This window comes from Crocodylus siamensis, chromosome 3 (genome assembly GCF_052110815.1).
Source record: "Crocodylus siamensis isolate JL-2025a chromosome 3, ASM5211081v1, whole genome shotgun sequence".
In the NCBI taxonomy this organism is placed as follows: domain Eukaryota; kingdom Metazoa; phylum Chordata; order Crocodylia; family Crocodylidae; genus Crocodylus; species Crocodylus siamensis.
In genome coordinates, this window is record NC_143397.1 from 223075586 (window position 1) to 223102536 (window position 26951).

Sequence of the window (26951 nt, forward strand, 5' to 3'; positions counted from 1 at the left end):
AGGTCATCATACTGTTGCTAATGCCACCTCCCCACTCCCTGGCTCTCAGCCCCTGGGATCACCTCACTTGGCCTGCAGCTTTCACTCCTTGCCAGTCTGTGCTGGCAGGAGCTCTTCTCACAGAGCTCAGGGCTGCACTGGCCCTCTGTCTCAGGAACCCAGGCTTATATCCCCTGAGCTCCTCCTCTTCTAGTCATGTGTTCTTCTGACCAGCCATGGGTGTGTTCTCTCAGCTTTGAGAGCAGCCTACAACTGTTTCTCTGGCTAAGCTGCAGTTACTCCCTTGCTTCCTACCTGGGACTCTGCTCATTGTCTTATTGCTGTGTAGCTAGCCCTGCAGTAGGCTCTTGCAACTTATAGATTCCTGGCTGCCTACTCTCCTGCAGCTAGCCCAGGTCCAGCTGCCTTCTCTTGCTTGTGGGCATATCTGCTACAGGTTCTCTCTTAAAGTAACAGGAGCTTTTGGCTCTGTTACAGTTGTTTATTGAGGTTATCCCTTCTATTTACTGTTTTTCATTATTTGTTCAATTGGTTTTAATGAGCAAGAATCAAATGTTTCTAGCAATGGGTCACCAGATCCCCACCTTGCAATGCTGTCCACTTTACAATGCAGGCAACTCATCACCACTACTTTTCTTTTATTAGTGCTACTGGCTGGCTTGCTGATAGGTAACTCATATATACTTTCAGACTTGCTGTCCTTACTCATTAGTTGCTATAGCAATGATTTGCAGTTAGGGTGCTATGGCACCCTGGGGTGCCTTGAGATCCTTTCAAGGGTTTCACAGGGTGCCATCCAGTTGTAGCACTGTTCAGTGTGCAAACATGATTTATAAGATAAACCCATATCTTTCAAATAGGAATCCTTAGTGTTAAAGGCATTCTGATCTGTTGCAGCTGTTCTGAGTTCTTTGCAACAGAAGAATTGCTCTATTATTCTTCTATAGTCAAAAAAACTATAGTAAAAACCCTGGCATTTTCAGAAGAATGCCTTAGATCTATCAAGGAGTGACTAGAGACTAAACAGGTTGAGAACCCCTGCTCTATGGTGAACACTTTTGGGCAATGTTCCTTTAGATAGACTTTGCCTTCCTTTGCCTAGACAGCCTCCAGAAGACATTTAGGTCAACCAATTACAGAATGCCCTTCCCAAGCCTTTTTAAATGCATAAAAAGTATTACTGCAATTGGATAACCAGTTTTGACCATAGCACAACATACAATGCCTAGAAATATTATCTTCTTCTTGGAGACCATGTTATAGTCTTGATGGTCCAAGAATTATGCATCAGACCTGATGAAGTACATCTTTCATTTGAAAGCTTGGCTAACTATTCCAACCATGCCACCCGTCTAATAAAAGATAACACTCTGTGAAATCCTTGCCTCCTAGAGACAAAGCATTCATGGGCAACTGGTGCCTCCCAAGTCTTCCCCAGCGGCCACCTGGCAACCTGGAGGTGAGGGGAGAGGGGGAGTCCCCAGTGGCACAGCGGCAGAAGTGCCAGCACTTCCGCATGCCAGCACTTCCTACTAGCTGGAGCACTTGCTCTCGGGGGAGCACCGGGGCTCTTTAGATGCTGAGGAATGCTTTCTACATATTGCCTATGAAAGCATTTATTCTAAATTTCATTGGAACTCCACTAGAACATCAGACAGACTTGTGGCAAAGCACCTGGGCAAAGTTATCAGTGCCCATCTTGGCTTTTTTTAAACTGTGGGATGTAACAAAAACCAGTCTAGATACTTCAGCCAATGTTTGTCCAGACATAAACCTTGGTCAAGAACTCCAGCACCAAAATGGTGGACCTTGGCAAAGAAACTGTAATTGCACACAGAGGTTGAAAGCTGTGAAGCCATACAGCTCAAGAGGCAGGCAGCCCAGCAAGAATGGTTGCTCAGCCCTCAGCAACCTCTACCAGTAATGCAACCTACTCTCCATAGAGGAGAAATCCTTCCTGTAGCAGATTTATTTTGCCACAGAAGTGCTCTATTTTTCTGTAGTAAAAAAAAAAAAAGTAAAAACAAAGAGCTGGCATCTGACGAGAGGTGCTTCTGGTTTAAAAGGTTGAGAACCACTGATTTAAATATTTCCTTCTAGGGAAGAAGGGACAGAGGAGTCATGTTAAGAAGAGATACCCCAAGACTGGATTTATCTTCAAATTAAGAAAGATGGGGTTGGCCCCAGGCCTGATCCCCTGGCCTGTGTAAAAGTGTTGCTGCACACCACATTTTCATTCAAATCATTTCCTGCCAAACCTCTCCAGTGAGATCTTCTTGCCCCATACTTCCAGTCCTTGTTAACTTTTAGTATATTTGCCATTCTCATAACTATATTTGCTTGATCATGTAGAGGGATTACTATGCAAGGATAGTTCAAGGATGATGTGGAACATTACATATTTGCAAGTGAAGAAGCAAGTGCATGGGAAAACATTTGTTTTCTTGATGTGCTGGATTTTACCTAATACAGTCCCATCATGATTGCAGGGGCTTAAAACACTGAGGTGTCTTAGTCTCTTCTGTATTCTCCCCGTGGCATGTTTCACCCTTCTTTCCTACCACACTAAGTACAGACAGTCAAAAAGCCTGAGGATGAATTGATTTAGTCTCTGCAGATTACTCTAAACTGTAGATTAAGCTGAGAAACAACTGGATAGACATTCACTTTTGATTCAGAAAATGCAGCTACATGCCTACAGTTGCTCAAGCCAGAAGTCAGGGGACACCAGAGCATGGCTACCCAGCATGGGCTGTGTGTTTGCTTCCTTTTCCTGCTGCCCCTGAGGTCTCTGGGATTTGCAGTCCAGCAGCAGACCCCTTCAGGTTTGCTCATCATTTTTTCCTGCTTCCAGGTGTCTCTGGGGTTTGTAGTCCATAATCACAGCCAGCAGTAAGTTTGAGTGGGGGAAGGGGTGTTTAACACCCCTCCCTGGCCCCAGCCCCCAGCTGGGGTTTGCCGGGAGGGGCAGTTCCTGCCTTCCACCCCACACTCCCCCCTCATCCCTTCTCTGCTAGAGCAGACAGCCCAGCCCAGGGCTGGAAAGTATGTTGGGATGTAGGGGGACTGATTGAACCATTAAGGAGTCTGGGACAGAAGTTTAATAAACCAGTTTGACCCAAATCAGTTAAGTTTGATACTACATTCAACCAGGTTTATTGTAAACCAGTTTCAGTCATTTAGAAAATGGCTTATGTGCACTAAACTTCTGTTCTGTTACAAGTTTAAACCAGTTTCTGATCACTTAAACTGGTTTATACATAATTTCTGTCCCTAGCCCTGGGCTCTAGGCAGGCTTTCTGTTACTCTTTCTTCCTGTGTCTTCCCAGCACACTAAGAACCCACCCTCCTTTCCTTTCTGCAGAATAGATCCTTTAACCTCTTAGTCTTTGCAAAAGAGTGGTATGCTTCTGCTGGCATGAGGTAGCTAGTAACCTTGCCATTGCTTGCCAGAATACTCCTTATCTAGGGAATTGTTTTACTTTTCCTAGTCAGTCTCCCTAAAGTCTTCTTTTTGGAAGTAATCCACCCAGAATGTCATGTAGTTTATGCACAGTATTAAAACAGGTATTTCACATTTAAGCTTTGCGTGCCATTTCAGCCTGTGCTTCTGGTGACCTCTCTTCAATAGCCTAGAAACTGCTTCCAATACATTTTGGATCAAACTGTGTTGGAATGGAGGCAAACACCAGTTAAAGATTTTTTAGCCAGAGAACTGGGAACTACATTCAGGAAGGGTTAACCTGACTTCTTTTGACCCACACATCTTTCTTCCAATTTAATTCCCTCTTTCATTGTTTCTGGTTTTTTTCAATCAACCTTTCCAGTCTCTGTAGGTTCTTTCTCTTCATTCTTACATTCACATTCTTTTGCCCACTAAATTCTCTAGTTCATGTTCCTTGCAGCCTCTGATGAGATGAATTTGGGTACCTCTTTGACTTTTGCATAGCTTTTCTCCCAAGTTATAGAAACCCAACATTTACCAGCATTTCCAGTTTTAATAAGCCTTTGGGACTCCCGACATAGCATACTCTGCAACAATAATGTCCTCACAAGGTGTATACACATACTGTACTTTGTGTACTCTGTATTGTTTGTCTAAACAATTTTCCTGGAACACAGATCCACCTGCTCCACTAGCTCCAATACAGGACACTATCCAGTTGTGCATATTACCTAACAGGCCACACACATCTACAGCCAAGCTCACACTGAATTCAAGATCACTTCCACAGTTCACTCCCTCCAACACAAGAATCATATAAAGTTAGGGTTGGAAGGGACCTCAGCAGGTCATCTAGTCCAACCCCCTCCTCAAAGCAGGACCAGTCCCAATTAAATCATCCCAGCCAAAGCTTTGTCTACAGTGGCAGATTTAGACTTAATGGGGCCCTGTGCTCAGCTTCACTTTTGCATCCCCTCTCCCCACCCAGGACCCAGCCAAGAAAAAGAACATTCTTTCTTACCTCTCCCTGATTTTTCATTCTTTTTTTCTTCATCCTCCTCCTATATTATAAGTAATAGGAAGTAAATGAAAATAAAGTGAGGTACCTTGATTATTTTTGTAGTCTAACATTTTTTTCACAGACCACTTGAAAATTGCTGAGGGTCTCAGCAGACCACTTAATGATCTTTCCAAATGTTGTTTGTACCATTAGCTAACTATTGTGGAGTGCTTTGGATAACAGCACTTTATAAAAAAACCCCCCTTAATAACCTTTCCTCAGTCCACTTGAATGGAGTTCTCAGACCACAGTTTGAGAACTTCTGGTTTAGATGAAAGCTACAGCATTACAGATTAAAAGTAAGAAATGGCTGAAACATGGTATGAATAAAGCAGAGGGGCTTGCATTGCTCAGGTCTTGCCTGTAGACCTGAATATTTTCCTGCCATATTTGTGGCGTTATCAAAGCTCTGCCCACAACAATTTTTGATGTCCAAACCTAAATATGCAATGATTTCCAAAACAGTTGTTTCTAGACATTCAGAAATGTGGGATTTTAGCAGGACAAAACAAAGAAATTGCTCTACAACTTCACCATTGCTGGTCACATATCTTAAAATTAATGTTAATTGGTTTACATGACTCACATCTGGTGTTGAATCGACTATTATGGAATAGTATTTGGCATATTTTACTTCATCAGTGAATTGGTTTCTGAGCCGCTCTGCCATTATAGTAATGTATTCATTGTAGGTTGGTGTGTTAAAAAATTGGTCTTTTGTAGTTTTCCTTTACTATGGCCAGGGAATAAATTGCAAACATTACAGTAGACTGCCTTAATGGTTTCCAGAAAAAAAAAATCAATCAAATTCTCATTTCTATTGTCCCATTTTTCTTAATCCTCAGAAAATGGGACTCATGCAGACCTCTAAATTGCCTTTGTCCTCCAACCTCGTTCTTTTTTTTGTACATTTTCCATATTACCTTCATTTTTTGGTTTATTTACTAAATATTCTACCATATCCAATGAAACAGATTTTCGCCATAATGCAATGTCTTCAGGGTAGGTTTCTTCCCTTACTTCGGCAAAATTACCAATATTTTGTAGTTCCATTGTCATTTCAGAGTCCACTTATTCAAGTTTTGCAGTCATTGTGGTATCTCCACAACTCCGTCAAGTGATTAGATAATTCAGATGTTTCCTTGCCCATACTTCTTGATATGTCTACTATTCAATATTTCAAGCTTTTTAAAATAAGATGACAAACTGTCTTTTTGCATAGGTTCACCGTCTTGCCTCGCATTGATTTTTTGTGTTTTTGACTGCCAGACTCATCGTGTTACTTCATTATTGCTAAAAAAATTACCTTGATTTTAGGCAGATTAAAAATGTCTGAAAGAACAGGGCATAGCCATGGGTGGGCCATGGACCACTTAATTAGGTTTAACACAGTTAATCCTGTGTTTTTATCAGGCTCTGTAAAAAATGGGATTTTGAACCACTGCATACTAGTGACAAATCATGCACATTGTTCCTACCATGTCTGGATGACCTCTACCTAACCCAAGAAATCTATGGGCCAACAAGAGATAAAGAGCTGCCTGACATGGTACTGGCTACTGGGGATGACCTAATCGGTGACCTAGTGATCGATGGGAAGCTGGGTGACAACGATCATGGGCTGATCACCTTCACCATCTGCCATAAAGGTGGCAAGTCAGTCAGCAACATGGAAGTTCTTGACTTCAGGAAAGCCGACTTTGACAAGCTCAGGAGGCTTGTCAGTGAGGCCCTAAGGGACAATGACCCCGGGGGAGGGGAGTTCAGGATGAGTGGTTGCTCCTCAAGGGAGCGATCCTCAGTGCACAAGCTAAGTCTATTCCATCTTGGAGGAAAGGCAGCAAGGGGGCACAGCATCCCCCCTGGCTCTCCAGGGATCTAGCAGACATCCTGAGGCTAAAAAGTAAGGCTTACAAAGGATGGAGGATGGGATTCACCTCCAAGGAGGATTATTCTGCGCTGGTCCGGTCCTGCAGGGAGCAAACCAGGAAAGCCAAGGCTGCAACTGAACTCCAACCAGCTTCGAGCATCAAGGTCATTAAAAAGTCCTTTTTCAGATATGTGGGGAGTCAGAGGAAAAGCAAGAGCAACATTGGACCCCTGCTGAACCAGATGGGACAACTGACAACTGACGCCCAGGAAAAAGCCAACCCATTAAATGGGTACTTTGCATCGGTCTTTCATCAGTCCCATGGGACACCTATGCCCGCTATGGGACAGGGAAGTCCAGGTGAGGGTGATCCCCTGCCCTCCATAAATGCCAACCTTGTGAAGGAACACCTTGAGAGGCTGGATACCTTCAAGTCAGCCAGCCCTGACAATCTACACCCCAGGGTACTCAAGGAGCTGGCGAGCATCATAGCTCAGCTTCTGCCTATCTTCAAGAAAGGGAGGAAAATGGGTCCGACAAACTACAGGCCCATCGGCCTGATTTCTATCCTGGGGAAGATCTTAGAAAAGTTTATTAGAGAGGCCATCTTTAATAGACTGGCTGATGCCAACATCCTGAGGGATAGCCAGCATGGGTTTGTTGCAAGTAGCTCTTGCTTGACCAATCTCATTTCCTTCTACGACTAGGTGACCTATCACTGGACAAGGGAGAAGAGATTGATGTTATATATCTTGACTTCAAAAAAAGCCTTTGATTTGGTATCCCATGATCACCTCTTGGTGAAACTGGCCAATTGTGGCCTTAGGTCCACCACAATCTGGCTGGGAAATTGGCTCCGTGGTCGGACCCAGAGGGTAGTAATTCATGGAAGTCAATCATCATAGCGCCATGTGACCAGTAGGGTCATAGTTTCATAGTCTGTAGGGTCAGAAGGGACCTGAGCAGATCATCGAGTCCGACCCCCTGCCATGGCAGGAAAGAGTACTGGGGTCAAACAACCCCAGGAAGGTGTTCATCTAGCTTCCTCTTAAAGACCCCCAGGGTAGGAGCCAGCACCACTTCTCTTGGAAGTTGGTTCCAGATCCTAGCCGCCCTGACAGTGAAGTAGCGCCTCCTGATATCTAGCCTAAATCCACCCTCTGCCAGCTTGTGACCATTATTCCTGGTCACTCCTGGTAGTGCTTGGGGGAACAGGGACTCCCCCAGTGCCTGCTGGTCCCCTCTGACTAGTCTGTAACAGGCCACTAGATCCCCCTTCAACCTTCTCTTGTGGAGGCTGAATAGGTTCAGGTCCTGTAGCCTCTTCTCGTAGGGCCTGCCCTGCTGCCCCCGATCATGTGAATGGCCCTCCTCCAGACCCTCTCCATGTTGTCCACATCCCTCTTGAAGTGCGGCGCCCAGAACTGGATGCAGTACTCCAGCTGTGGCCTGACCAGTGCCGCATAGAGGGGGAGGATCACCTCCCTGAACCTGCTTGAGATGCTTCTGTGGATGCATGACAAGGTGTGGTTGGTCTTCCTGACTGCATCCCCACACTGCTGGCCCATGTTCATCTTGGCATCAGTGATGACTCCAAGATCCTTTTCTGCCTCTGCACTGATGAGAAGGGAGTTCCCCAGCCTGTACGTATGCTGCTGGTTCTTCCGCCCCAGGTGCAGCACCTTGCGCTTGTCGGTGTTGAAACCTATCCTATTCTCATCTGCCTACCCCTGTAACCTGTCTAGGTCTGATTGCAACCTATTCCTCCCTTCTTGCGTGCCCACATCCCCCCCACATCTTAGTGTCATCAGCAAATTTGAACAGGGTGCTTTTTACCCCCTCGTCCAAGTCATTGATGAAGATGTTAAACAGTGCGGGCCCGAGGACCAAGTCCTGTGGAACCCCACTGCCCACATCCCTCCAGGTCGAAAATGACCCATCCACCACCACTCTCTGGGTGCAGTCCTCCTGCCAGTTGGCAACCCATTTGACTGTGTAGGTGTTGACACCACAGTCCCCCAGTTTCTTAATGAGAACGGGGTGAGAGACAGTATCGAAGGCCTTCCTAAAGTCCAGGAAGACTATGTCCACTGCTACCTCTGCATCTAAGAATTTGGTGACCTGGTCATAGAAGGCCACCAGGTTGGTTTGACAAGACCTGCCTCTAATGAACCCATGTTGGTTGCCCCTAAGCATAATCTCCCCTGCTGGCCCCTCATGGACCTGTGCCAGAATAATTCTCTCAAAAAGCTTACCCAGGATTGAGGTAAGACTAACTGGCCTATAGTTTCCCGGGTCCTCCTTCCTCCCCTTTTTGAAGATGGGAACCACATTGACCCTTTTCCAGTCCTCTGGCACCACACCACAGCACCACGAGTGCTTGTAAAGCCATGCCAGGGGTCCTGCAATGGCCGCAGCTAATTTCCTCAGTACTCTAGGGTGGAGATTGTCTGGATCAGCTGATTTGAATACATCCAGTCCCTCCAGAAGTTCCCTAACTAGTTCCTCTCTAACCCTTGGCCTAGGTGCGCCTCCCCTGGAGTCTAAGGGGAGGCCTAGAGGCGGGTGGCTGTTCCGGTCCCTGCTCAGGAAAATGGAGACAAAGAAATTGTTAAATATATTAGCGTTATCGTCTGGTGTGACGACCAAATTTCCTAGCGTGTCCTGCAGGGGCCCCATGTTACCCGGAACCTTCTTTTTGCCCCCTATGTATTTAAAAAAAGACTTCTTGTTGTCCTTGATCCGGGAAGCTAATCCCAGTTCCGTTTCCGCCTTGGCCTTCCTGACTGCCCCCTTGCATCCCTGAGCAACTGCAGTATAATCCTCCCTGGTGATGGCCCCTCCCTTCCATTGGGTGTATGCCTCCCTTTTAGCTAGGAGACATTCCCGGATGCTTTTGGTGAGCCATGGGGGCTTTTGTGCCCTCCTGCTCCCTTTGATCCGTGTTGGAATTACCTCCCTTTGAGCTTGGAGGATAGTCTCCTTAAGGAGTGACCACTCTTCTTGGACACCTGGCTCCCCTCCCCTCTGGGACCGCAGTGCTTCCCTGACTATTCTCCTTAGCTCATTGAAGTCCGCCCTCCTGAAATCTAGGGCTGCTGCCTTGTTGTAGGCCTTTGCCACCTTGCTCTGGATGGTGAATTCCAGCAGGCGATGATCGCTGTCTCCCAGGTGGTCGAGCACCCGCAGCCCCCGCACCAGGTCGTCGCCAGTGCCCAGCACCAGGTCCAACAAGGCGACTCCCCTGGTGGTGCTGTGCACCTCCTGGGTTAGATGGAGGTCCTGCATTTGGGCTAGGAACCTCTGTGAGCAGTCAGACCTGGCTGACTGCTCTTCCCAGCAGATGTCTGGAAGGTTCAGGTCACCCATGATGACCACGTCCTTTGACCTAACTACCTCTGTGAGCTGACTTAAGAATTCCTGGTCTAGCTCTTCCCCTTGGTTGGGTGGTCTGTAGTAGACCCCCACCATTAAATCTCTTTCCCCTCGACTGCCTTGTATTCTAACCCAGAGCACTTCAGAGTGCCCCTTCTCTGATTCTTTGCTAATTGATGAGGACGTGTATTCCTCCTTAATGTAGAGCACCATGGCCCCACCTTTCCTCCCTGTCCTATTCCTCCTATACAGCTAGAGCCCTTGATATTCATTGCCCAGTCATGCATTGGGTCCCACCATGTTTCAGTGAGCCCCACTATGTCTGGGTTGGTGCCACCTAGCAGGAGGGTAAGTTCCTCATGCTTGTTTCCCATACTATGAGAGTTCGTGTAGAGGCATTTGAGGCCTCCTGAGTATGTGTGCAGTGGCCCCCTACTTTCAGCATTACCCTGGCCTCTGTTGCTTACCTGCATCTATGTTCTGCTTGGCGGTCTAGGCTGGGCTGTACTTGTGGGTGTTGCTTGGTTTGGCAGTGCAAGGCTTCCTCTGCCCTCGTCTTCCCCTTCCCCCAACGAGCCTAATTTAAAGCCCGCCAAAGGAAATCCTCCAACCTAGAAGAAAACACATGCTTACCTTTAGGGGAAAGGTGGAGCCCATCTCATCCGAGCATGTCTCTTGTCGTGATGTGCGGGTTGTTATTGAGGAAGCCAAAGTCTGCCTCGAGATACCATTCCTGAAGCTGCCAGTTGGTCTCTGCGATGCACACTGCATGCCGTCTTCCATGTCTGCTCACTGATAGGACAGAAGAGAAAACCACCTGTGTGTCTGTCTCCTTCAGCATGCCCCCCAGAGCATGGTAGTCCGCCATCAGGTGATCAGGGCATCTCCTGGCTGCATCATTAGGACCATGGGGTAGTAATTGGTGGGCTGGATCACAGCCTGGATCATCCCCTTCACATCCTGAATCTTTGCTCTCGGTAGGCAGTAGACCTCGCATGTCAAGGGGTCCTTGTGACAGATGGGGCTCTCTGTACCTCTCAGGATGGAGTCACCTATGACGATCACTCGACGCTTTTTCCTCTGGGACTGCTTGGCTCCTTCAGCCTGCTCAGATCATGGAGAGAGTGGAGTTGCATCGTCTCCAGTTCCCTCCTCTCCTTCCTTCTCCTCCAGAGTTGTCAGGGCCTCATACCTGTTCTGTAGCCAGACTGGAGGAACCGGTACTGCTCTGTTACAAGCAGCCCTGGTTCTGGAGGTGACCATCTGCCACTCTGCAGTGGAGGGCACTTCCTGAGGTGCTTCTTCCTTGGGTGTGTGGCCCTGCAGGGAAAGGAAATAGCCATCAATTTCTTCCTCTGCCTCCCTGATTCCCCTCAGCCTGCTAACCTCCTCTTGGAGCTCCCTCACCTGCGCCTCCAGGGCCCTAAGATGGGCACCTGCAGGACAGGTGTGGGGGGCCCCCCCCATCCCTGCCCCCCTGGGCCTTGCTGGGCAGCTCCCACAGGCCAGGGGGTGGGGGGATGCCAGCCCCCCCTTGGGCTCTGTCTTTGTGGAGGCCTCAGACAAGCCCCGGGTAGGCTGTGCCCCCTGGGCAGGGGCCTTGACAGCACTCCATGTTGATACCATTGTAGGAGTTGCTGCTTGTTTATGGCTTAGTGTGGTGCCTTCGCCCTGCCTTAGCAGGAGTCTCCCTCCTGGCCCTTCTTGCTCGCACGCCGGTGTGAACACTGACACAAATGCCAACACGCTCTATTCATGCGGCATGACTTGGGAGCATGGCTCCCTGCTGGCTCAGCTAAGAGGGATCTGGGGGGCTTCCCCTCTGGATCCAGCTCAGCTGCATCTGGTCCCTCTGCCCACTTACCTTAGGGGGATCAGCTGCTGCTGCTGCCCCCGCTGCTGGCTCTGCTGCTGCTGCGTCCGCCTCCGCTTTGGGTCAGGTAAGGGGGCACACTGCGTGCGGGACAAACGTGTGCCTAGATCCCTCCTGTCCTCCCTGTTCCTGGCTCCTGAGAGTGGGACACAAGGCTCTGTCCTTGGACCCATATTGTTCAACATCTTCATTAATGATGTGGACATTGGAGTCAGAAGCGGACTGGCCAAGTTTGCCAATGATACCAAACTTTGGGGCAAAGCATCCACACCAGAAGACAGGAAAGCAATCCAGGCTGACCTGGACAGGCTCAGGAAATGGGTGGACGAGAACCTGATGGTATTTAACACTGAAAAATGCAAGGTTCTCCACCTTGGGAGGAAAAACCTGCAGCATCCTTATAGGCTGGGCAGTGCTATGCTGGCTAGCACTATGGAAGAAAGAGACTTGGGGGTCATCGTTGACCACAAGATGAACATAAAACTGCAATGCAATGATGTAGCTAGTAAAGCGACCAAAACGCTGGCTTGCATCCATAGATGCTTCTCAAGCAAATCCCGGAACGTCATTCTCCCCTTGTACTTGGCCTTGGTGAGGCCGCAGCTGGAGTACTACATCCAGTTTTGGGCTCCACAATTCAAAAAGGATGTGGAGAAGCTTGAGAGAGTCCAGAGAAGAGCCACACGCATGATCAGAGGTCAGGAGAACAGACCTTATGATGACAGGCCGAGAGCCATGGGGCTCTTTAGCCTGGAAAAGTGCAGGCTCAGGGGTGATCTGATGGCCACCTATAAGTTTATCAGGGGTGACCACCAGGATCCGGGGGAACGTTTGTTTACCAGAGCACCCCAAGGGATGACGAGGTCGCATGGTTATAAACTACTACAAGACTATTTCAGGCTGGACATAAGGAAGAATTTCTTTACTGTCTGAGCCCCCAAAGTCTGCAACAGCCTGCCATCAGAGGTGGTGCAAGCACCTACACTGAATACCTTCAAGAGTAGATTGGATGATGGGTCCTATGACCACATCTGACTACCTGCCCTTTGGGTGGGGGGCTGGACTCGATCTTCTGAGGTCCCTTCTAGCCCTAATGTCTATGAAATCTATGAAATGTACAGCCAGCTGTCCTGGATGCCACTCCCCTCTCAAACTGGCTTTCCAAGAGTTCCTGCCCGTGAGTTTCCTGAGTAAGTCAAAGTCCACTTTTCTGAAGTCCAGGGTCCATACTCTGCTGCTCTCCATTCTTCCTTTCCTCAGGATCCTGAACTTAATCATCTTGTGGTCACTGCTGACCAGGTTGCCATCCACTACTACATTCCTCACCAATTCATACTTGTTTGTGGGCAGCAGGTCAAGAAGAACATGGCCTCTAGTTGGCTGCTCCTATACTTGCACCAGGAAGTTGTCCCCAACACTCTCCAAAAACTTCCTGTATTGCCCTCCCCTCCACACCAGATGTCATTGAAATCCCCCATGAGAACCAGAGCCTATGATCGGGAAACTTCTGCTAGCTGTTTGAAGAAAGCCTCATCCACCCCTTCCTCCTGGTCTGGTGGGCTATAGCAGACCCCCACCCAACACCTCTCTTTCCACTCACCAGTTCAGAGATTGTGCTCGTGTCTCCAGCCCTTTCTTGATTCAGGCATCTTCAGCTCTTTTAGGAGATGTTCAACATGACCCCTAGAGAGGTCTCATTTTTTTGCTGGCCCACACCAACTGACCAGCCTTTAGCTCACCTGTTATATATGCCCAGGGGTGATGGGATAGGGGAAGGAGGTGAAAGTAGGTGGGCCAGCTGCTCTTTAAGGGACCTATTTTTGAGCTCCTGAAGCACAGGGATGGGGGACACCATCACATGGCCCAGTCTTGCAGCTGAGTCAAAAATCTGCCCTTTGATGTTTGATGTACAGTGGAACTGGTTCTTCAGTTGGCTGTGTTGGTGTCCTGCAGTGGGGTAATACTTGTGTAACAGAAGGCAGATTTTGGGTGGAAAAATTATCACCCCAATATATCGGAGGATATGGTTTATGCCATTATATAAGGAGCAGGGGGAAACACTTATTAAGGGAAACAGGAGATTTGCTGGTATAAGGGCTGAAGAATTAGGTCCTTAACACATCAGCTAGTTAGGGCAGGGATATTATTTTTTTATGCTTTCTCTGAACAGCTAAGCATACTTTTGGAAGCTAAAATATAACTGCAAATGTTTACCTTGTTTTGTTATCCTTCCTTCTATTTTTTCCAATTTTCTTCCGTTTCCCCCTATATTTTTTCTCTTCTTCCTCCCCTTTCCTAATAATAGCCCTGTTGTATCATTCTTTTACTGTAGTTTTATAGATTTAAAGATTTTGCAGCTTAGCAGTGTGTAGCAACGTGTAGATACTTTAATGTAAGACTGTAGTGTGCAATATCAAAAACCTTCTGACCACGAGGAAGCTACAAAGAATAACAAATCACAATAAAATGATGTGCCTGAGATGTAACAAAAATAGCATTCAAACAGAGAAGTGTCATCTTGCCTGTGGAGATGAGAATCCAGTGATACAGCTTTCACTGGAATTCATGACAGACAGATCAAAGTTACTCTCCAGTGAATTTAGGGACCTTCAGTTCTGGGCAGGCAAAGAAAAAGAACAGGGAACTATTTCAGGTTGCAAACCAGATGATTCAAATTCTAGGTTTTAAAATGCCTATATATTTGGAAAGCAACAGGAACAGCAGCACTCGGTGGTAGTGATTGCTGACTATGCCCATCAGCCCTATTCCAGGAAGCAGACATCATCTGAGTATTGCCCATGGTACACTCGGCCTTTATGGCCATTGAGGCTTACTTACATCCAATTTGGGAACCTGCCTCACATTACAGCAGATGAGTACAATTTGCATAGGCACTTTTTCCCTCCTCAGTTCCAGGGGTGGCATTACAGTTGAAGTCATTTGCCATACTGTATATGGAGCTGACAACAGAGAGACTACCCTGTGCAAGTTAGTATCAGCTCAAGCAGCATCAGGACAGTTCTGCTCAACTCTCTCATCTGAGGAGAGGGAGAGTGTGCCAAAAGTGGTCTCAGAAACAAAGCTGTCAACCAGGGAGCTGGAAATCTTCCTTCTTAGAGCTCTGATGAAAGTAAGCTGCTTGCTCCCATCTCTTTGATTCCCTGCTGTCACCGTTATTCAAGTCCAGCCTAAGGCTGAAGTAAGAATGGGCCCACTGATGGTAAGACAATTCATCCCAGTAGGCTTAATGATTGTTGTAGGTAAATAAGAACATGCCCAATGTCTAAAACATGCTGCTAATGGATGGAGTGTTTCCAGCTAGTTTCACATTGTCCAAACTAATGTATTTGGTTCCCTGGGGCTACTGTAACAAAGCAAAAAGTCCCTTATATCTGCTCCCCAGCCACAGCAAGGGTGCTGCTTTAACTATTTAATGCAGCTTCTGGATGCTGTAATCAACAATATTAAAATCTATAAGGAGGGAATTTCTTTTAATTCAAATTCCCCCAGAATGCAAAAGATGTATTCTTCACTCTTTTGAGCACAATATTCTGTCCTTGTGGAGCTTTTGCAATCTTTTCCCACAGTCTAGCATGGAAAGGCCAATAATATAAATAGTTTCATTATGTACCTCATCCTGATTTAGGCATTAGATATCAGAGGGGCAAGATCAGCTCTCTGACCACTTCTCTGGCACTTAGAATTGTTCACCAGCAGAAGTGAATGAAAAAAAGAATACTTGTAGTTCAGCAGTGTCTTTCATTTCCACTGGAGTTGAGTCAAACAGGTCTGGCCATGAGGGCTGGCATGGACTTCTCACTTTGAGTTTCCATCCACCATGAAGTTATTGGACCCATGCTGCTCTTGCTTAATTCATTGGGATAGCCACAAGTACTAAAGGGAAACAGTTATTTGCAACTCCTCCTAATTACCCAATTTTGCAGTGGAAGCACAACATTGTGTAGAAAGCTATCTTGCTTTTGACTTAATAGACCTGCCTTTAAAATCGCTCTCCTAGCTTTTCTTGTAACAGGAAGTTGTTCAGCAACAAGAGCCTCAAAAATGCCTGAAAAAAGGCAAACCAAATCCCTAGAATTCTCCCACTATCTTATTTGTAACCTGACCATGATGTGATGTGGTGATCCCGTGATCACTATATTACAACACTGTGACTTGAGGTTACCTCTGAGGATGAACTTGAAGAAGTCCTGGAAATACTGACCTATTAAGTCAAAAGCAAGATAGCTTTCTACACAACACTGCAAAATCGGGTAATTAGGAGGAGTTGCAAATAACTGTTTCCCTTTAGTACTCGTGGCTATCCCAATGAATTAAGCAAGAGCAGCATGGGTCCAATAACTTCATGGTGGATGGAAACTCAAAGTGAGAAGTCCATGCCAGGCCTCATGGCCAGACCTGTTTGTCTCAACTCAAGTGGAAATGAAAGACACTGCTGATCTACAAGTATTCTTTTTTTCATTCACTTCTGCTGGTGAACAATCCTAAGTGCCAGAGAAATGGTTAGAGAGCTGATCTTGCCCCCAACTCCCCACCTCCCACCGTCCCAGCCCTCCCCCATGACTGCCCCACTTGCCCTACTTCTGGCCCTTTAAGAACCCCCCGCCCCAGCTCACCGTTTCTGCTCAGTGGGGGGTGATCCCCACTGCCCCACGCTTCATGGGGGGCTCTTCTACGAGAGCCCCAAGGCCGCTGCAGGACCTGGTGAGTTTGGGGGGATTTTTTTTTTTTTCCCCCTAAAGGCCTGGAGTTGGGCTGGGCAGGGCAGCCATGTGGGGGCTGGGACAGCAGTGGGGGGGGATCATGCAGAACCCCCCATGCAGTGTGGGGCAGTGAGGGGCAGCGGGGATTGCCCCCACACCTGGCAGCAGCTGGTGAGTGCGGGCTTTTTTTAAAAGCACCAGGAGCTGGGGCCAGGCTGAGCAGGCTTGAGGGGTAGGGGGGAGTGGGCGGGGGACGGGGGAGGACTGAGGGAGCAGGCAGAGGATGGGGCCTTGTAGTGGTCCCCCCATGGTCCCCTCTCCTGCCCCCTACTTACCAGCTCTGAGTCCAGGTCCAGCTCCCTGGTGCAACAGGTGGGGACTACCTGAATCACTGAAGCTCTGAATCTTTTCCAAATTGATTCAGAGAGCTTCAAATTCATTCAGACTTTTTTACTGGTCCCCTGGTTCAATTTGGATTTGGAGATTCAGCCAGCAAATAGGGCCGACTCTCCTCTGATTCGAATCAGTACCCAAAGCTTCGCACAGCCCTAATTGGTACAATAAGCAATGAATAACTATGTACAAAGCTCAAAGTTTAAAAGAGCAAAATACTTCATTTGAACTTATATATTCCTGAGTTCCATTAAAAAATGCTTCTCTTGTGACCTGAGGAAGGGAACTTGATGCCCAAAAGCTTGTTCAACTGCTTTGCCAATGATATAGTTGGTCTAATAAAAGATATAAAGAAAAATCCTTGTCTCTTGCCAATTCAAACATTGTAAGGTTATCAGGTTCGTAAAAGTTATTATAATGGGTTTCTATAACCTTTTTTGAAATGCATTTTAGCCTTAACTTTAGCTCTTATTTTGCAAATATCAGGCTAAGTTGTTGGAGATGCACTGAACTAATGAAGAATTAGACAAAATTCAATTCTCACTTTTGAGATTTGGCTCTAGACTAACAGGCCCTGGATTCCTTAGGCATATTTGAGGACTCACATGGAGTTGGACTGATCTTAAATATCTCAAATAATATTCACTTATTTCCTCAGACTATACAGTAATTTCATGGCATAATTTTTAATGATTTGCCCTGGGGCACAGAATTCAAAAGATCCTTTTGCCACAGTTTTTTGAAAATTGTGACAGATTACAGTTCTTCACTCTGGCCTCACTGAGCCTAGTTTGCTTCAGATCATCAAACTCTGTGAAGCCTTTATAATGGTTGTGAGATGGACTCTGCAAATTCCTTTCTTATCTGAAAGCAGTAAAGGAAACTCAACCTCTGCCTGAGCAGAGCAGGTTTTCTGGGATTCTGTCCATGAAGGCTTCCCTCTTTGCAAATCAGGACTAAGAACCTTGCTTCTGGGTCCTATTTGTTATCAGAATTTGAGCTTTCACATAAAAGATGATTTATAACTTGTGGTTGCCAACAAAAGCTTCAAAACACAACCAGAGTGTGACCAACGTGGTGACACTAGGAACCACAGCAAGCTACTTTCAAAACTAAGGCGTGGGTACGATCAGTGTACTATGAGAAGGAGACAGACATTTTACGATCCTGAAACACATTGCAATGTGAGCAAGGTTTCTTTTAATTATAATAAAGCTTTTTATTCCTTTAATAAAACTCATTGATATCACTTGTCTGGCTCTTCAGGCCAGTGAGGCTTTATTGAATTGATTTCTTGCTGACCAAAGGGACAGTCATGAGTCTCTTCAATGTGGTGAAAAGACAACAATTCATAGCAGTGGTCATAATGGGTATGTGTATACTGCTGAGTTCTACTCCATAGCTTTCTCTTTAGATGCCCCAAACTGCTAACCATTCACACTGAAAAATCCTTAGTGCACCTGCTGGCAGCAGTTCAGAGCAAGCCTGGAATTTCTGCTGAATGTTAGGGTCCAGGATCAAGCCTGCCTCTTGTTCATGCACTGTCAGACATGAGCTGTAACCAGGACTTCAGTAGTCTGCAAACCAGAACAAGAAGGAAACCAGGGGGTCACTGACTTCTGTGGAAGTTGGCCTTCTGGATGGTAGAGGGTAATCTACCCTCTCAACATGTTCACCTGGCTCTACGGCAGCACCATCTACAAGCACTGAGAAGCCTTTAAGAGTAATTACAAAGAGGATGGAGCTGGACTATTTTTAGTGCTGGCAGATTGTAGCACAAGGAGCAATGGTCTCAAGTTGCAGCAGAGGAAGTTTAAGATAGATATTAGGAAAAACTTTCTCACTAGGGGGGTGGTGAAGCACTAGAAGGGGTTACCTAGAGATGTGGTGGAATCTCTATCCTTGGAGGTTTTCAAGGCCTGGCTTGACAAAGCTGGGGATGGTCCTGCTTTCAGCAGGGGTTGGACTAGATGACCTCCTGATTCTATGACTGGCTGCAGAGCTAGCTTGACAGAATTTCATTTGGGCTCTGGATGCTCAATGCCTCGCATCCTGTAGCAGCTCAGCCCTGTTATAAGCCCTGCTCATCCCCATGGACTCCAGTACCTTTCCCATGCTTATTCTGTCATGTGTTCTGTCTTGCTCCTGACCTTTGACCTGACCTGGCCTAGAGACACAAGTATTGTTTTGGATTAGGAGTGTGACTTTGATTCCCTGGTTCTGACCGCTTGACTCAGTCTCAGCCCTGGGGTTTGGGTTCCCTGCAGGCTCAGGTGCTTGGTTAACCCTGCAATCCTTGAGACTGCTTATGACCCCATCCTTATACTGGATGAAGAATTAAGCCAGCCAGAAAACTTGCAAGAGGACAGACACACCACTTTTCTACCCTACCCACAGAGAGCCAGAGGGTGGTATTGTCCCTGCTGAAGTAATGCAAAAACATGCTACTTTTGCTATAAAAGTCCCAGGAGGTTTTTGAGCCATTCCAATGTCATGAGTCAAATGAATGGCTGGGGTGCTCAACCCTTGGCCTACAGACAGCCCCATGGTCAACACACGAGAGACACAGAGAAGTTTTACAGAGATTCGATAAAGCATGTATCAGAGTAAAAAGAAAGAAGTGTCAACAGGGAGTTTCCAGTATCAACTTTCTGGGATACCAAATTGATGGTTCTGGCATTAACCCAGTTGAAGACAAGGTAAAAGCAATACATGATGCCCCTATACCAAAATGCAGACAGGATCTTCAAGCATTCTTAGGACTTCTCAATTTTTATCTTCTTGAAAGACAAAGCCACCATAGCAGAGCCCCTTCATCGCTTAACTGAATAAAGGAGCTCAGTGGAAGTGGACTTGCCAGCACAATGAAGCTTTCCAGGGCATCAAGAAATTACTGACATCAAACTCTGTCCTTGTTCACTATGATGAGCAGAAGCCACTGTCCATTACTTGTGATGGCTTGCCATTTGGTGTTGGCGCTGTCCTCGTCACACATTGCCTGATGGCACAGACACACCTGGTGCTTTTTACTCAAGAACAATGACTTCAACCGAGAGGAACTATGTACAGATTGATAAAGAAGCATTGGCAATCATTGCAGGAGTTAAAAAATTTCACAATTACTTTTATGGCCGCAAATTCGAAATCCAAACAGACCACAAACCACTTCTTGGAATTTTTGCAATGGACAAACCAACTCCTCCTATTTTGTCTCCCCATATGCAATGCTGGAGCATCATGCTAAATGCATATGACTATACACTTGTGTATAAACCTGGGAAAATGACTGCAAATGCTGATACGTTGAGCCACCTACCACTACAAATACCTGATTGTGCTACTGCTCTGCCAAAAGAAGTTCCCATGCTGGACTTCATGCCAGAAGCCCCTCTTCAGGCTGACCACATAGCAAGGATGACTGCAAAAGACCCTCTCCTTGCCCATGTCCTCAACTGAGTGTGGAGGGGCTGGCCTGCAGACAAATTGGCTGAGGAATTCAGGCCATTTTCATCACATCAGCATGAGCTGTCTGCTCACAAGGGCTGCCTCTTGTGGGGAAATTGTGCTGTAATTCCAGAAGCATGCAACACACCCAAGCATTGTGAGGATGAAAGTGCTGGCTAGAAGGTATGTATGGTGGCCAGGTATGGACAATGACATAGAAAGGGTTGTGCAGCACTTGTCAAACAATCAGTCATAATCCACCAAAGGCACCAGTATTCTCTTGGGAAATGACAAAGGAACCCTGGTCATGCATCCACATTGATTTTGCTGGCCCTTTTCAATGTAAGAACTTCTTAATTGTTGTTGACTTGTACTCAAAATGGCTTGAAGTGATTACTGTCTCAACTCTTACATCAACTGCCACTATAACGGCTCTTCATCAGCTATTTGGAACCCGTGGGATGCCCCAACACTATTGTTTCTGATAATGGCAGTGTGTTCACCGCAGCAGAGTTCGAAGATTTTACCAGCCACAAGCTCATTCAAACTGTTACCACTGCACCTCACAGGCCGCAGGCCAATGGGCAAGCTGAGTGAACGGTGCAGACTACAAAAGATGCACTGAAAAGGATTGTTGTAGGAGACTGGCCTACCAGACTGGTCAGATTTCTGTTTGCTCAACATGTAATTCCTTGCCCTGCAACAGGGTCCAGCCCATCAGATCTTCTTATGGGTCATCATCTCAAGACATGCCTTGAATGTGTTAACCCAGACCTTGTGAGAGACATGCAGTTCAGGAAACAAAAGGAGTTGGACTCTTCATTGGCATCTGGTACCTTACATCTTCATTCCACAAGAGACTGTGTTTACTCAGAACTATGGGACAGGCCTACAGTGGGTTCAATCTAAAATTGTAGGTGCCTCAGGACCCATATCACATACAGTCCAGACTGACGATGGACAACTTTGGAGAGGTCATGTGAACCAGCTGCGTGGGCATTCTTCTACTTTGATAGCCCTACACCTCCAAGCGCTAATCCATCACTGACAGACAGATTAATTGGGGAAGTGCCTACCTGTTTCCACCAATGGAAACCCTTTGCCATCACCATCAGAAGGAAGCGTTGCTGTTGAGTCTTCAGATAGGTTGACAGGGCTGTCATCCCTCCCTCCCTGAGTCTGGAAGACCACAGTGGAAGTGGAGTCCTCCCAAATGGCTGGCTGACTTTTTTGTCTAGGGGAGAAGGGGTGTTGTGTTTTATTGTGTTTTCCTAGTACTGACCCTTTAAGGCCAAAGCCCTCATGTTCAGCACTGCAGGGACCAGTTTCCTTGTGGCAGTTTTGCAGCACTGGGGACTCCCTGTTCTCTGCCATGAGGAGCCAGAGGCATTCTTGGTTCCCTCCCGCCACAGGACTGGACTGGGTCAAGTCAGAGGCAGAGCAAGTATAAGTTATGCATACACAGACTGAGGGCAATTGTTAAGATCCACCCTGGATATGATTCCGGAGAATTATAATATTAAATGACTGTTATTTTAACTCAGGAGTGTCCAGAGTGTTGTTGCTGAACTTGCAACGTATCAGTGCCACATCAATTGACTTGCAGGGATCCCCATATGTCCAAGAATTTGGGTGTGGGAGAGCAGTTCCATCACTTCTTGGATGCCAAATTTCTAGACCCATGAGGAGCCCTACAGGCTGGGGAGTGTGGCCCAGTGTATGGGGGCAGCACATGGCCCTAATCCCTTGATCCTACCATGTAGGGCCAAGCAGGGGCAGTGCCAGCCCCAGGACCCAATCCTGTTGCACTGGAGCTGTGATCTTTGCATGTGAGGCTGAGCAGCACCCAGTCACAGCACATGGAGCTCAGCAGGGGTGGTGTGGAGCCCTGGGGCCTGATGCTGGCATGCAGAGGTGGAATGGGACCCCAGGGCCTCATCCTGGCATGTGGATCCTGCTTCTGGCACATGGGGCTGGGTAGGGGTGGTGTGGAGCCCCAGGGTCTGACCATGGCCAACAGGAGTGGTGTCCCAGAGCCCAATCCCAGTGAAGGGGGCCAGTTTGGAGTGGCATGAAGCACCAAGGCTTGTTTTTGGCACATGGGGATGGATGGGAGTGGCCTGGGGGGCCTGGGGCCTAATCCTGGCATGGGGGGTGGTGCAGGGCCTGACTCAAAGTTATGTATAAGAAGCATGAGAAATGGTACGAGAAGGATAGGATTTCAGATCAGTTGCCCCCCCGAAACCGAGATGAAACCGAGGCTTGAAGACAAGAGTTGAGCTGATTATTAGAACAAAATTGGCATAGTTTGTCCCAGTAAGCATAGATCAGTGGTTCTCAACTGGGTGCCATAAGGGTCCCTCAGGGGTGCTGCAAAAGCCAGGTAAAACCACCTCATGCATTAGGGCTTTCTAATTAACCTAAAGTTGGCAGTGAAGCTGCCTTGTGCTGTGTAGTGGTCCCTTATCTGGTGACCCCTTACGCTTCTCCCAGAAACAGCTGTAAGTGGAACTGTTCCATTAGCTTCTGTTTCCCAGAGGAGTGTAGGGGGTGCCAGATCCAGTAGGGTAACACAGCATGAAGCAGCTCCTACCTGTTTTAGGCTGATGAGAGAGCCCTAATGCAGGCAGGGGTATGCATGCATGTAGCAAAACTGTTTGCAGGCTGGCTGGGCAGCAGGCACGTGGAGCAGTTTCATCTGGAGGCAGCAGCACCTAATTGAGAAGCACTTAGGTAAGCCACTGCAATACCCATAGTGGATCTCAGTCCAGTGTGTTGCCACACTGAGGTGCTGTGACCCTGAAAAAAATTGAAAACCACTGGCATAGAGAAATAACAGGCACTCATGAGGGACCTGCTGAAAGAGGCTGCTTCTGAATGACTGAAAAAAACTGAGTTGGAAGGAAAGCTCCAAGGAAATTTGGAGGGGAACAGAACTGCTTTGGGCTAGGATGAGAAAGCATTCTGTCAAGATCGTAACATTTGTAATTTGCTAAATTGATGATTTTCTTTTTGTTGGAGAAAGTTCTTACAGGATGACACTGGGTGCTCATACAGACATGTCTACACATGCAATTAATGTGGCTGAATATGTTCTGGCTTAATTTGAGCCAGAGTAAACTAATCCTGACATCACCATCTACACATGTGTTTAAACAATAATTTACTGAGCAGCCAGATACAACTTGTATCTGATGGGACTATATGGCACCACAGTAAATTAGTCTACTGCGCCGTAATTGCCACGCACATTTAGACAGTGATGATTTGCTGTGCAGCTAATTAGTATGCTGTACAGTAAAGCATCTCATGTAGATGCACCCACAGATGCCAAGTTAACTATCCCCAGCCTACTTGTGGCTGCAAGTGGAAAATGCCATTTAGCTCTTTGGCCTGTGGCTGCCATTTTTGTCAGAGCTGAATCATGCAATCCACACTCCAGACTGGAGTCTAAAGCTACAGATTTCTGCAACTGTGATTGCCTCTGCAGGTCAGATTTCAGTCCATGCTGAATACTCCCAGGTATAATGGGACTGTCAGAGGCCATGTCTTCCAGAAGCCAGATGGCTATCATAAAACAAAGTGCTACTTAATCTGAACAAAACATAACTACAGAAAATATACCTTAAAATAATAAGCAATTTATATGCATACTTAGCTTAGCAGGGTTCCATATGGAGATGCAGAAGTATTCCAAGTCCTCTGAAAGGTGATGGTGATAATGCAGAACTTCTCTCCATCACAGCCTGTTTTTAGGAGAGTCTCTCCTCTCCCCCAAGTCAGGATTCTCAATATATGCAGTTTCAAGCCTTTTGTATTCTTAGGGGTGTTGGACGAGGTGAAATTAGTTTATATGCTACCTGGGAGGGTATTTTATATCTCTCTGGGAGATGAAACTTCAAAGGTCTGTTGTTGCAGCATTCAGAATTAGCAATAATTACCCTTCAGCTTTTAGTTCCAGCAGGAAGCAGGGAATATCATTCAGCTTATCCATTGACCTAGCAATATGATGATTAACAAATCCACAAAGATACCCAACCCATATTACACAATTAAAAAGATAACCTTGGAGTATTTCATAATTCAACATTATTCATACTGGGTATCACTATTTTATTTTATTTTATTTTATTTTTAAGATCCTAAGTCTGTTACAGGTGATTTTTGCCTAGGGCATGGATAAGACCAAAGAGACTGTCCTTCTGGACTCTTCTGAGAAAAAATATCTATTACTTGGCAAGGTCTGAATAGAGGTTAAACTATATGGACTGAGGCGCTTTCCATGAAACTGATTTCAAACTCAGGAGATAGGGCTTAATTGGTTACTACTGTGTATACAAGGAAGAGACCAGAAAGCAAGACAGAAGTAAGCAGATAGTAGAGAGGTAAGTGTATAAGGTCTTCAGATGAAGCCAGAGAACAAAACTTATTTTGGGGAGAGTTATTGCTGGTAAGGCACAATTGGACTTCTGAACAAGGAACTGCAGTATCTTAGGAACCAGTTATTCTTAGGATCCTCAAGAAAACAGGACTCCTTGTGTATTCAGTATATAAAATGAACGTTTGAAAGTTTTATTTAAATTCCATCATCAGTTTCTTCCACTGACAAAAACAATATCTGGCAAACCTTTGCATATTGGCTCATGCCTGAGCCAACAGCTCACAATATGCTGCTGTTGCTTATGTTGGTGTAATTCCAGGATACAGGGTATCCTGGTTTAGATGATGTAAGACTAAGAAGAATCTGGCTCTTAGACTCCTCCCTGAGGAGCTTGTCATGTAACCAGATGTAACTTTAATCATGACTATATTATATTAATTATGGCCCAGCTAATTAGTAGGATCCAATTTTGCTTTTAATTCCACATTACATGCTGCAAGATGTCCAAAAAGGCTTTAAGAATAATTAAAATAATTGCTTATAGAACATGCATTTTAGTGAAAGTAATGAGTTGGGTTTAATAGAATCAGGCTAGGCCTGAAATTGTATATAACTAAGGCAGGAGTACTGTTCATTAGGCTGAGTTATATGAAACAAAAATCAGGTTCCAGGACCCTGAAAGTTTGGAAATTATAAGTAGCATCCTTGTAAAAACAAGTGCGCGCACACACATGGATGCACAGAAAAAAGCACAGCAGAAAATTTTAGACATCATGACCATACCTGCATGAGATGCTGACTGTGCAGGAGTGCCAACAAATGGCTTTTTTGTGACATTACTGTGCAGTAGCCTAATACTACTGTGCAGTAGGGCTGTCACCATTCTGTTTTGCCTTGAGTTTCAAGGTTTCCACGGAACAGCGTTTCATATCAAATTTCATTTCGATTCAAAACAGCTGTTCCATTTTACTTTGTTGAAACAGTGAAGCTGTTTCGACTTTGTTTCAATGTTTTGCTAGATTGGCCAGGGCTGGGCAGTCAGCCAAGCTGGGCTGAATTCGTTTCCCCACTGTGATCATCACGCTGAGGTTGGGAACCCAGCATAGCTGGGCTGAGTTTCCCCAGCACAATGGTGGTGCTGGGGAGGGGAACTCAGCCCAGCTGGGCTGATTTCCTTTCCTCAGTCCAATCTAGCTGGGGATGGGAACTCAGCCCAGCTGGACGGACTTCCCATACCCAGTGCTATGGTCAAAACATTTTGACTTTCGAAATATTTTGACTAGCCTCATTTTGTTTTGAGTCTATTTCAAAGCCCTGTTTCATTTCAATTTTGCTGTTTTGACCTCGAAATGAGTCAAAACAGTGTTGAAACGAAACGGCTAGTGAAATTTCACACAGCCTTACTGTGCAGTAGTGCCATGTCATGGTTTTTGCCATGCAATGCACAGTCAGTGTCTTGTGTAGACATAGCTAATGTGATTTAGTTCTAGAAGTAAATTGTATAACTCTTTGCTGGACTATTGGTAAGGTAGTGTGTGTATTTGATATATACTTGATGTATGTTTGATGCATAATGACTCACTGTGATAGGTTAAGTAGCTTAAGTAATGAGATAAAATAGTGTAAAATGGGTGTTTTTTGAGATTGGGTTTTTTAATTTGAAGGATATCCTGATACAGGGTTGGAGTCTTCCCTTATTACTGCTTTATCTGCCTGATTAATAATGTTTTGTTAAAGTGATTGTTTTTATGGTGTTACATAATTATAGCAAAATAAGAAAATAGCAGGATTTTACCTTAGAATTAAATACTATTTAATAACAACTTTCTGCCACTTTTATTTTTAATACCAGCATTACAATTCTTAGGTCTTCCAGGGTCTGACAATTAAGTTTTCATCTCTGGTCCAATTCTGGCAGAACCCAGTAAGCTAGCAGTTGGGTAAATAATTAAAAACAAAAAGGAAACTAATTGAATTGGCAGCACAGGCAGAGAGACTATTTTTATAATAATAATTTCACATTTTGTGGCTTTGCTTGTTGGAATCTGTTTAAAAATAATATATAGAAAGTGCAGTTTAGTAATCTGGAGAGCTCATATTCTGGCAAAGGAAGTGAAGTGCAAAGGATGATGTTATGCAGACTCCAAAGTTAGCGTTCCAATAGCGATGATGACAATAATAGGTATTATTATTATTATTTAGTTTTAGATCTCACCCTATCCAGAAAGGCTCTGGATGACTTGCAATACACAACAAACATCCCACAGATAAGAAACAAGAGCAGAGTCCTCAAACTACACTCCCATACTTGAAAAACGCTACCCATTAAATCTAGAGGATTTTTTACCAAGGGGCTAATGTTTTCATGGGGTATTGTTTCAGTGAATTT